The following is a 10,435-nucleotide window of genomic DNA, read 5'->3' as shown; positions in this document are numbered from 1 at the left end:
CGTTTGCGTGAGAGTAATCCATCTTGCTCTGCTCTAAGATCGTTGGACGTATCTGCAGTCTGATCGTCGCCAACAGCGCCACCTCAGGGGGGGGGGGGGATAGTGTCTGCAGTCTGAACTCCGTCAACACCTCCACTTCAGGTCGGATGATGCCACTGCAACCTCCAATGTTCCAGCATCCAGCACAGCTTCTCATCAGATATTGGACAATTTGAACTTTTAGTTTCCTACCACTTTGGACTTGTTTGCTCACTGTAGTTTTTTTTTCTCTTTTTACCTTTTACACTTTAATGACCTCGCCGAATTTAGCTGTTAGTTTATTCTTATTCATTTGTTGTGTTTTCTTTGGATTGCATTGTTGCTGACGTCTCCCAGCCGTTGCTGTGTGTAGTATTTCTCGGGACACGATCCCCTGCCGCTTGATGAGAAGCGACTGTGTCTCGTCCATCCTGCGGCTTTTGCATTGGTCTCCTTGCAATCCTCGTCATACGGCCGGGATGGTCGAGAGCACCCGCGGACCCCACGTGCCGACCCGCAGCCGGAGCACTGGCGGCACCCGCGGGCCCCACCGTCCCGACCCACAGCCGGAGCACTGGCTGCACCCGCGGGCCCCACCGTCCCGACCCACAGCCGGAGTACTGGCTGCACCCGCGGGCCTCACCGTCCCGACCAACAGCCGGAGCACTGGCTGCGCCCGCGGGCCCCACCGTCCCGACCCACAGCCGGAGCACTGGCTGCGCCCGCGGGCCCCACCGTCCCGACCCACAGCCGGAGCACTGGCAGCGCCCGCGGGCCCCACCATCCCGACCCACAGCCGGGATGCCCCCGACCCACAGCAGAAGCCGCTGTCGACCATGCGTGCGCACCTTCCGGCCGGTATGTTGCAAAACCTACCTTCTGCGCCGCTTCAGATCTGTCCAAGCCCGTGTGTGCGATTTTGGTGCCGTTGAGAGGGGGCGGGTTTAAAACGCGATTTTCCCTAGGCTATTCAAATCGAGGTTGTTCAGCCTACTCAGTTGCTGTCGAAAAACCGCTTCGAGGTTCATTCGCTGGAGCTATTTTTAAACTTAAACGGTTAATTTAATTGTTATAGCAGGTTAAAAATGATTCACTAAACCCGCGACCGCCGGCAACGGGACGGATCTCATACAGGGGACAACGGAAGGTGAGTTTTTTATTTTTACATTAAAAATCGCTTCTTAAGATCCCTTTATACAAAGTTTTATGTTGCGAGTAGCTAATTTGTGGCCCCATTAAATCCCGCAGTATTTTTCTGGGCATTTGGGGGTACAAATTCACCGCAATGGGAACGTTCCAAACCAACGCGTTCCACAGAGTTCCACAGGATCCCACTCGAAAGCTGATTTAAATGGCCGCTGATTTACAGCAATTGAACACTAAATTCCTTCCATTTGACCTATAAATAATGTCAATTAGATTTAAAAATCATGCTTTATTGTGAATAATTTGTGAATGTTTTTGGACACTTAGGCTATTTAAAAATGTTAATCTTTTCTTAAGAAATGGATAGATGTTTAGATCTAGTAATTGAATTTTGGAATTAGCTACTTTTGGGTAACTAAGTAATTATATGCTTTAATTTCAGGTCATCCAAGTAAGATTGTTTCATATTTGTTTCAGAATGCTTCAATCTATAATAACTGAACATTTATTTCAGTTCTCTTAATTATTAATAAAGTTATGGCCATTTCACTGTCCTCGATCACAACTTTTGTATTAAGTCAATGGGAAATCAATTGGGAACAAGATGCTGATTTCCGAGTATGAAAATGGCAATAACTTTTTTAAATACTGAAGATATGAAAGTGAATTATGTGTCAAATGAAACATTTTTGTGCTTTATCTGATGGGATAAATTGCAGACTTGATTCATTAAATCTCAAAATGTTGTAACATCGTTACTTCCGGTAGAAGATGAGCGCGCTCTATCCCTTTTTGCCTGTGGGTTTACGACTTTTGGCTGCCGCGTTTCGTTGATCTGTCGTTTTCAATCCTTGTCTTCTGGGGCATCACCTGATGGTCAGATCACTTACAATCGAGCCCTCGTCAGTGGTCTGTCCATTCGGCCCCACGACAACTGTCACGTAACGTCATGGGTTAAGGCGAGTGTCCTGCTGCATCAACTGATCTTACCTTGAGATCACCAGTCTACAGGCAGCTGAGCTCAAGTCAAGACCCTCGCTCAGCAGCAGCAGCAATGACTCAATATGTTAGAGGGTCCCAACGCACATGGATGTCTAACTTATCTCACCAAATAAAGTAACTGTTTGACCACGAACTGTTGGACTCGATACAGTGTTTTATTTTGGGAAGTCTAACATGGGCAGGACCTACACAGTGAATGGTAGGGTTATGGGTAGTGTTGTAGAGCAGAGGGATCAAGGGGAACAGGTACAGAGTTCACTGAAAGTGGCCACACAGGTAGATAAGGTGGTCAAGAAGGCTTTGGCACATTGGCCTTCATCGGTCAGGCGTTTGAGTAGGATCCGGAGATGAAGGTGTTACAGAGGGGTGTTACAGGAGGGGTGTTGGGGTCAGAGGGGGGGGGGTTACAGAGTCTGGGAGGGGTGTTGGGGTCAGGGGGGGGGGTTGGTTTAGAGAGACTGGGAGGGGTGTTGGGGTCAGTGGGGTGAGGTGGTTACAGAGACGGGAGAGGGGGTGTAGGGGCCGGGTAGGTTTGATAACTGGTACAAGTGTGAATCTTACTGCTAATTTTCGAGGCTGGTACAGAAACATTTGTTTCTCACTGCATCCGTCCCCACAGACAGCTGAGGAAGGGAGAAAAGGAGGAAGGAGTTTAGTGAATAACAAGTGATTCATGGATCTAAACCCTCCCTCCCGCAGTGCGATGCTCCCTCCTCACTGACCCTCCCTCCCAACCTTCGACCCAAACTCCCTCCCTCCCGCAGTGCGGCGCTCCCTCCTCACCACAAGATGAAAGAGATAGGGAAGATTGGGAAATATTTAGCCTCTGATCTTATTATTTTGTTTTAATTAATAGTTTTTTATTGGAGGAAAAAGAATCACAGTACATCTGACGTATGGCATTACATTTTCCTCCATTTTGTTTTTTATAAATAATAATAATAATAATATAAACAAAATAACCCTAACCCATCCTCCCTAAACACCCCTTGGCAGCTTATTTTTTCACAATCCAAATATATCACAAAATCAAATGCACTTTTTTAACAATAATAAAGTAACAAAACAGAATCAAGGCGGATCCCCACTTACTGTCAAGTGCCCTCAGTCAATAGGTAGATCCTTTTGACCCTCAAAGCATGATAAAAAGGGTACCTATTTCAAATAAAACTTTTTCACAGACCCCCTCAATGTGAATTTAATCTTTTCTAGCCTTAAAAAAACATGACGTCTTCCAGCCAAGCAGCGGCAGATGGATTAGTGGTAGATTTCCAGACCAGCAAGATTCTCCTACGGGTCAAAAGTGATGTAAATGTAATGATATCAGACTGGGTTGTATTGAAACCCAAGGTTTTATCTGTTACACCAAATACAGCAACAAGGGGGCAAGGTCTCACTGTCATCCCAAGGACTTCACTGATGGTTTTAAAATCCACTGCCAAGTAGTTAACAAGTTTGGGGCAAGACCAGAATGCATGAGCTAGATTGGCTGGAGAGAACGAGCACCTGTCACAGCCAGCGTCCGTCCCTGGATATATGTTAGCAAGCCTGGCTTTGGTTAAATGAACCCTGTGTAAAACTTTAAATTGTATGAGCCCCAATCTAGCACATGATGACGAGGAGTGGACTTTTTTCAGCACTTCTGTCCAGCATTCCTCAGATAGATCCATACCAAGGTCGTCTTCCCACCTAGCTTTAACTTTGTTCAGGTTTTGATCTCCTAAATCCACCAAGTGAGAATATACTGCAGAGATCAGTCCTTTATTTGCAAAGGTAAGAGTGAGTTTATCCAAAACTGTGACAGGAGGGAGATCAGGAAAATAAGGAATTTTTTTCCTGACAAAGTGGCGGACCTGAACATATTTAAAGACATGATTATGTGGGAGGCCATGTTTTTTCTGTAGGTTGTCGAAACTATCAAATGTGTCGTTAGTGTATAAATCCTTAATGCACATAAGACCATTCCAACCCCACTGTCGAAAGGTTGAATCAAGTGTAGAGGGGGGGGGGGGGCATAAATGGTTACTATGAATGAGACCCAGAACTGAAGCTGATGTAAGCTAATAATGGCAACGAAATTGGTTAAAATGTTGATGGTGGATAGTACGACAAGGTTGGATGTAAATCTAGAGGGTTTCAATGGAAGGGAGGAATATACTAAAGCTGGGAGAGACGAGGAGTAACAGGATTGTGATTCAAGTAAACACCAGTCTGTATCTGGTCGGTGGAGCCAGAATAATACCTTTTGGATATTGGATGCCCAGTAATAATTAATAAAGCTAGGAAGGCCCAGTCCACCTACTTCACGACCTCTTTGCAGAGTGCACTTATTGACCCTTTGAACCTTGTTACCCCATATAAAGGAGGTTATAGATTGGTTAACTGAGTTAAAAAAATGACTTGGTTAGGAAAACCAGCAAACATTGGAAGAAGTAAAGAAATCTGGGAAGTACAGTCATCTTCATTGACTGCACTCTCCCAGCCATAGTGAGTGGCAGACTACGTCATCTCTCAAAGTCAGCCTTCATTTGGCTAACTTGAGGCATGTAGTTAGCTGCAAACACGGATGTGAAAAAGCGGGTAATGTGTATTCCTAAATATACAACACCTTCTTGAGATATGGGAAAGGGCAGGGTTTCCTGTTGGATCTGTAGGGCTAGGTTGAAGGGATAGCATTTGCTTTTTTGGAGGTTTAATTTATAGCCGGAAAAAGTCCCAAACTGATCCAACAAGGACACAATTGCAGGGCCACTGGCTGTAGGGTCACTCACATAAAGAAGAAGGTCGTCGGCATATAGAGACACACGATGTTCCCTGTTTCCTCTCCTAATGCCCTGGAATAATGTAGTTGACCTAAGTGTAATAGAGAGGGGCTCAATTGCAATCGCAAAAATAAGCGGAGACAATGGGCAGCCTTGACGAGTGCCACGTGTTAATTGAAAATAATCAGATCGCAAATAATTTTTCTGTACACATGCTAAGGGTGAATGATATAATAGCTTAACCCAGGCTACACATTTTTTGCCATATCCAAATCTCTCCAAGACTCTGAAGAAATATGACCACTCCACTCGATCGAATGCCTTCTCCGCGTCCAAAGAGATAACAGCGTCTAGGCGCGGAGAAGCACTGGGCGAATAGACCACACTGGCCAATCGGTGGATATTAGAAAAGGAATTACGATTTTTAATGAAACCTGTTTGATCTTCTGAGATTATTTTGTGAAGTTGGCATTCTAAACGGCAAGCCAGCGCCTTCGCCAACATTTTTACATTTACGTTCAAAGGTGAGATGGGGCGGTATGATCCACATTGAGTCGGATCCTTGTCTTTTTTAAGAAGAAGTGAAATAGAAGCCTGTGAAAGAGTGGGTGGTAATGAACCTTTTTGCAAAGATTCATGAACATTTTCTAAAAGAACAGGTGTGAGCTTATCCTTAAATTTCTTATAAAATGCGGATGGGTAGCCGTCAGGGCCCGGGGTTTTACCACTCTGCATCGCCTTAATGGCATTATTAATCTCTTCCTGCCCAAGGGGTTGGTCTAGATTGTCTGCGTCTTCTAATTCCAGAGTGGGTATTTCCAAATCGTCTAAGAAAGTTTCCATATTCATAGTATCCAAGGGGAATTCTGAGGTGTAAAGAGAAGAATAAAAGGCTGTGAAAGTATTGTTTATTTTTTTTGGATTTCTTGTTATGTCTTGGTGTATGTCTCTTATCTGAGGAATACGCCGTGACGCGGATTGACGTTTCAGTTGATGAGCCATAAGCCGGCTCGCCTTATCACCATATTCATAATAAAGACGACGAGTCCGGAGAATTAGTTGGTCTGTTGATTAGTTGATAAAATATTGAATTTCGTTTGTAAATCAGCACAGCTTTTGTATAATTGGGTGGTGGGTGCTTCAGAATATTGCCTATACAGGGTTAAGATGGATTTTAACAGGGTTTCCATTTCCTTTGTGCGTTCTCTATTGGCGTATGAAGTATCAGATATGATTTGACCTCTTAAGTAGGCTTTTAAAGATTCCCAAATTAAAGAGCAGAATACGGACTCAGTTTTATTAATTTCGAGGAATGTGTCTATGTTAGCTGATACAAAACTGCAAAAGGTTTCATTGGAAAGCAAAAGGGGGTTGAGTTTCCAAAGCGGTCGTTCTTTAATATTTAAAGGAAAGCCTATGTCCAGTATCACAGGTGAGTTATCTGATATTACTATAGCAGTATATTCAATTTTCTTAACCCTAGGAATGAAGGGGCTGTCTAAAAAAACATAGCCTATTCTGTAAAAAGATTGGTGAACATGAGAAAAAAAGAGAATTGTCTAGCAGTTGGGTTCAGAAATCTCCAGGGGTCCACATAACCATTTTGTTGCATAAACAGTGAGAAGGTCTTTGCCATACCAGAAGGTGTCCCCTTAGAACTAGACCTATCAAGCAGTGGATTAATAGCACAGTTCAGGTCTCCCGAAAAAAATAGCTGGTGCGCGTTCAGATCGGGTATTAATGACAGAACCATATTTGCAAAGTGAACATTATCCCAATTAGGGGCATAAACATTCACAAAAACGACAGGTTTTTGAAAAAGACACCTGGAAATTATAATAAACCGGCCATTAGGGTCACTGACTACGTCAGACGGTGTAAACTGTATTATTTTGTTGATTAATATTGCTACACCCCTGGACTACTATTAAATCTGGAGTGAAAAGTCTGACTAACACACGTTTTACGCAGTCTATTATGATCTTGCAGTCTTAACTGAGTCTCTTGTAAAAGTAGTATATCTGTTTTTAGTTGTTTTAGGTGAGAAAAAACTTTAGCTCTTTTAACCGGACCATTAAGCCCCTTTACATTACAAGATATAAACCTCAGAGGATTGCCTCCATCAATATCACCATTAGCCATATTTCAAAATATGATTCAAAAAATACATACAGCGTCTGCCATCAAAAACCACGCGAAGGCTGCATGTGAGAGCCAACAATCGGGGGGGGAAAAAAAAAAAAAAAGAGAAAAGAAAAAAAGCAAAAAAATAAGAAAGTCGAGTGCATTTGTAACAATCAAAGAATGAGCTGCCATTACCCCAAAACCTTTCATTCATCCCCTTATAATAACAACAAAAAATGTAACCCCCAAAAACCTAGAACTTCTTCCCCGACTGAGGATGATCGCAGGTATTACAAAACAAAACACTTCCGAAGTGTTCCCTAACTAAAAATGTTCATCCAATTGTGGGTGGCTCCCTTCTTTGAAAGTTGTACAGTCATTAATTCTACTTTTAAGATATATAGGCTAAAGATAACCCCGGACAAGCAAAGCATTACGAGAAAGAAGGAAGTGAAAATTGTATCCCAAAGAGTAATCATAGACATTTACATTTTGCTGGCTAAAAGTCCTCGACTCATTTCCCAAAATATGTAGCATAGCAGTTCAGCTCAGTCGAATTCCATAAATTAAACTGAAGAATAAACAAATCTTCGAAAGATTACCGCCGCAGGAGGCCGTGCCAATACCGCATGGATATCCTAAACGGTTATTGTTCTTCAACGCTGTCACCTCCTCAGCGCGAGTAGTAAAACTTTTTGGCAGTCTCTGGTGTATTGAAATAGTGCTGTTTACCTTCATGAGTGACCTGGAGCTGGGCAGGATACTGGAGGCCAAACCGAACCCCTTTATTGTAAAGCAGGGATTTTATTTCCCTAAAAGTTGCACGTTTTCTCCCCAGGTCCACGCTGAAGTCTTCATAAAAAAACACCCGGTGCCCTCGGAAGAACAGCTCCTACCTCCGTTTGGTGATGATACGATGTTTATCCTGGAAGGAACACTCTTGGCTTAGATGGCTTGATATTCGGGAAATCTGTTGGTGTAGGTCCAATTCGGTGGGCGCGCGAAAGCATAAGAGGTCTTGGGAAGAACTCCGCCCCCAGCACTTCTTCAACAAATTCAGTTATACATTTAACAGGGTCCGAGCCTTCCATCTTTTCAGGAATCTCGACCACCCTTAGGTTGGATCTCCGCGACCGGTTCTCGAGGTCATCTAACTTCATTTTCAAGAGTGTGTTTTCACTCTGTAATGTAGCTATAGCAGTTTCGGCGCTCGCCAGTCTGTCACTGTGGTTATTCAGGCCATGATCAACCTCGCGAATGCGTTCATCATGCAATTCGTGATAGGATTTAACTTGCTCCAGACTGGTGTACACCGGCGACAAAGCCACTTCAAGTTGTCTTTTTAGGACAGAGTTAATTGCTTGTGTCATATCAGCAAGGAGTGCTGAACGAAGCCTCTCCAAATCCTCTGGTAGTTCAAGACCAGCTTCCTGGAGCGGTGCCAAAGCAGCATCATTCTTGCTTGAGGTTTCACTGTCTTTTCCCCCGGTTTTAGTTCGACGGCTCATTTTACTTACTGATTCAGATGCTTAATACTGCATTGAGTCCTTCATAGTGTTTAATAGTGGGTTATCTCCAAAATATAGCAAAGATAAACGAGTAGACTTGAGCAGTAATCGGGAGCCACGCTCACACATAGCTGTTCAACCCATGTTCAACCCGGAAGTTCTCTGACCTTATTTTAATTTAACTTGGAGAAAGGCATGTAACATATCCAGGGGTTCATAATCTGTGGAGATAGATTGTACTAAATTCCAAGCTTTAATCCAACTTTACTTCATCATCCCGGCTGATATCAGGTAACTCAGCTGAACCGTCCTCTCACCGACTAGGTAACAATCCTGACCTCCCATCTACCCCATTGGAGACCCTCGGACTATCTTTAATCGCTTTACCTTGCACTAAACGTTATTCCATTCATCCTGTATTTGTACACTGTGGACGGCTCGATTGTAATCATGTTTATTCGTTCTGCTGACTGGTTACCACGCAACAAATAAGCTTTTCACTGTACCTCGGTACACGTGACAATAAACTCAACTAACCTAAGTTGAACTAAACTGAACTAAACTCAATTAATGAAAATTAAACTAAATTAAATTAATCTAAATTAAACTAAACTAAATTAAACTAAACTGAACTAAATTAATGTAAACTAAATTAAACTAATTTATGTAACCTAAGTTGTCTAGAAACAATGGGGAGATGTCGGAAATGGTCCAGGTGACTTTGAGTGCCGGATGGAAGTTAGTGGTGAAATGGTTGGTCAGTGAGTTCTGCATGGGTGCAGGAGGTAGTACCAATGCAGTTACCAATGTAGCGGAGGTAGCGTTCGGGGATAGGGCTACGGTACGCCTCGAACAAGGAGTGTTCCGAATTCGACCTTTCTGTCTTGGGCCTGCTCCATGGCCAGAGTGAGGCCCAGCGTAAATTGGAGGAGCAGCGCCTCATAGTTCGCTTGGGTAGTTTACACCCCAGCAGTATGAATATTGACCTCCAATTTCAGGCAGTCCCTGCTTTCTCCCTCCTTCCCCTCCCCTTCCCAGCTCTCCCACAGCCCACTGTCTCTGCCTCTTCTTTCTTTGTCCCGCCCCCCCCCCCCGCCAATTCGGTCTGAAGAAGGGGCTCGACCCGAAGCGTCGCCTATTCCTTCTTCTCCATAGATGCAGCCTCACCCGCTGAATTTCTCCAGCACTTTTGTCTACATTCGATGTTTCCTACATCTCCAGTTCTTTCTTAAACTCCTCCCCTGAATCTCAGTCTGAAGAAAGTTTTCGACACAAAACATCACCCATTCCTTCCCTCTAGAGTTGCTGCCTGTCCCGCTGAGTTATTCCAGCACATTGCTCCTGTTCACGTTCTCCACAGAGATGCTGCCTGACCCGCTGAGTTACTCCAGTACTTTGTGTCTATTGAAGGCAGTAAAGTATTGTGTTTAATAACCAAGTGAATACATGAAGGGGTAAATCAAATCCATGAGCTTCTGAAAGGTATAAACCATAGTCTCTGTATAGACGAAGGGAAGCGGAAGAGAGAGAGACAGAGTCAATGCTGATAAAGATAGGAGTGTGAGATTCAAAAATCACAAATGCTCTTGAGACAAATTCAGACAAAGAAGTGTTTTTATTAATTTCATATTCTGCAGAATAGGTGCCTCTCCACTGATGTCCCCTAGAGGCACACCGAGGATCGGGATGTCTTCTATCTTTATACATTTCTTTTCATTATTATCACATTCTCATCTCTCCCCATTGAGCTTCTTCCAATCATAACATAAAGCCCAGATTCCCACGAGAACGCCGTGGAACGCCCACCCAACGTCAAAGGCACCTCCTCTATCATGCATCGCATGTGCATTTAAATTAGGCATCTTGTCATAGTGG

At 43.7% G+C, this 10,435-nt stretch overlaps 1 long non-coding RNA gene across 1 annotated transcript; it reads right to left on the bottom strand.

Moving 5' to 3' along the window:
* Positions 1 to 2,767: 2,767 nt before the first annotated feature.
* On the bottom strand, positions 2,768 to 10,092 carry LOC116969546. The gene is made up of 3 exons (XR_004410826.1): positions 9,996 to 10,092; positions 8,728 to 8,781; positions 2,768 to 2,789 (listed from the first exon to the last, which is right to left on the bottom strand). It is a non-coding gene; the product is annotated as an uncharacterized LOC116969546 (long non-coding RNA).
* Between the last annotated feature and the right edge of the window lie 343 nt (positions 10,093 to 10,435).

Source organism: Amblyraja radiata, unplaced genomic scaffold (genome assembly GCF_010909765.2).
Source record: "Amblyraja radiata isolate CabotCenter1 unplaced genomic scaffold, sAmbRad1.1.pri S72, whole genome shotgun sequence".
Classification (NCBI taxonomy): domain Eukaryota; kingdom Metazoa; phylum Chordata; class Chondrichthyes; order Rajiformes; family Rajidae; genus Amblyraja; species Amblyraja radiata.
The sequence above is the reverse complement of the archived record's forward strand: the minus strand, read 5'-3'. Positions and strand labels throughout refer to the sequence as shown.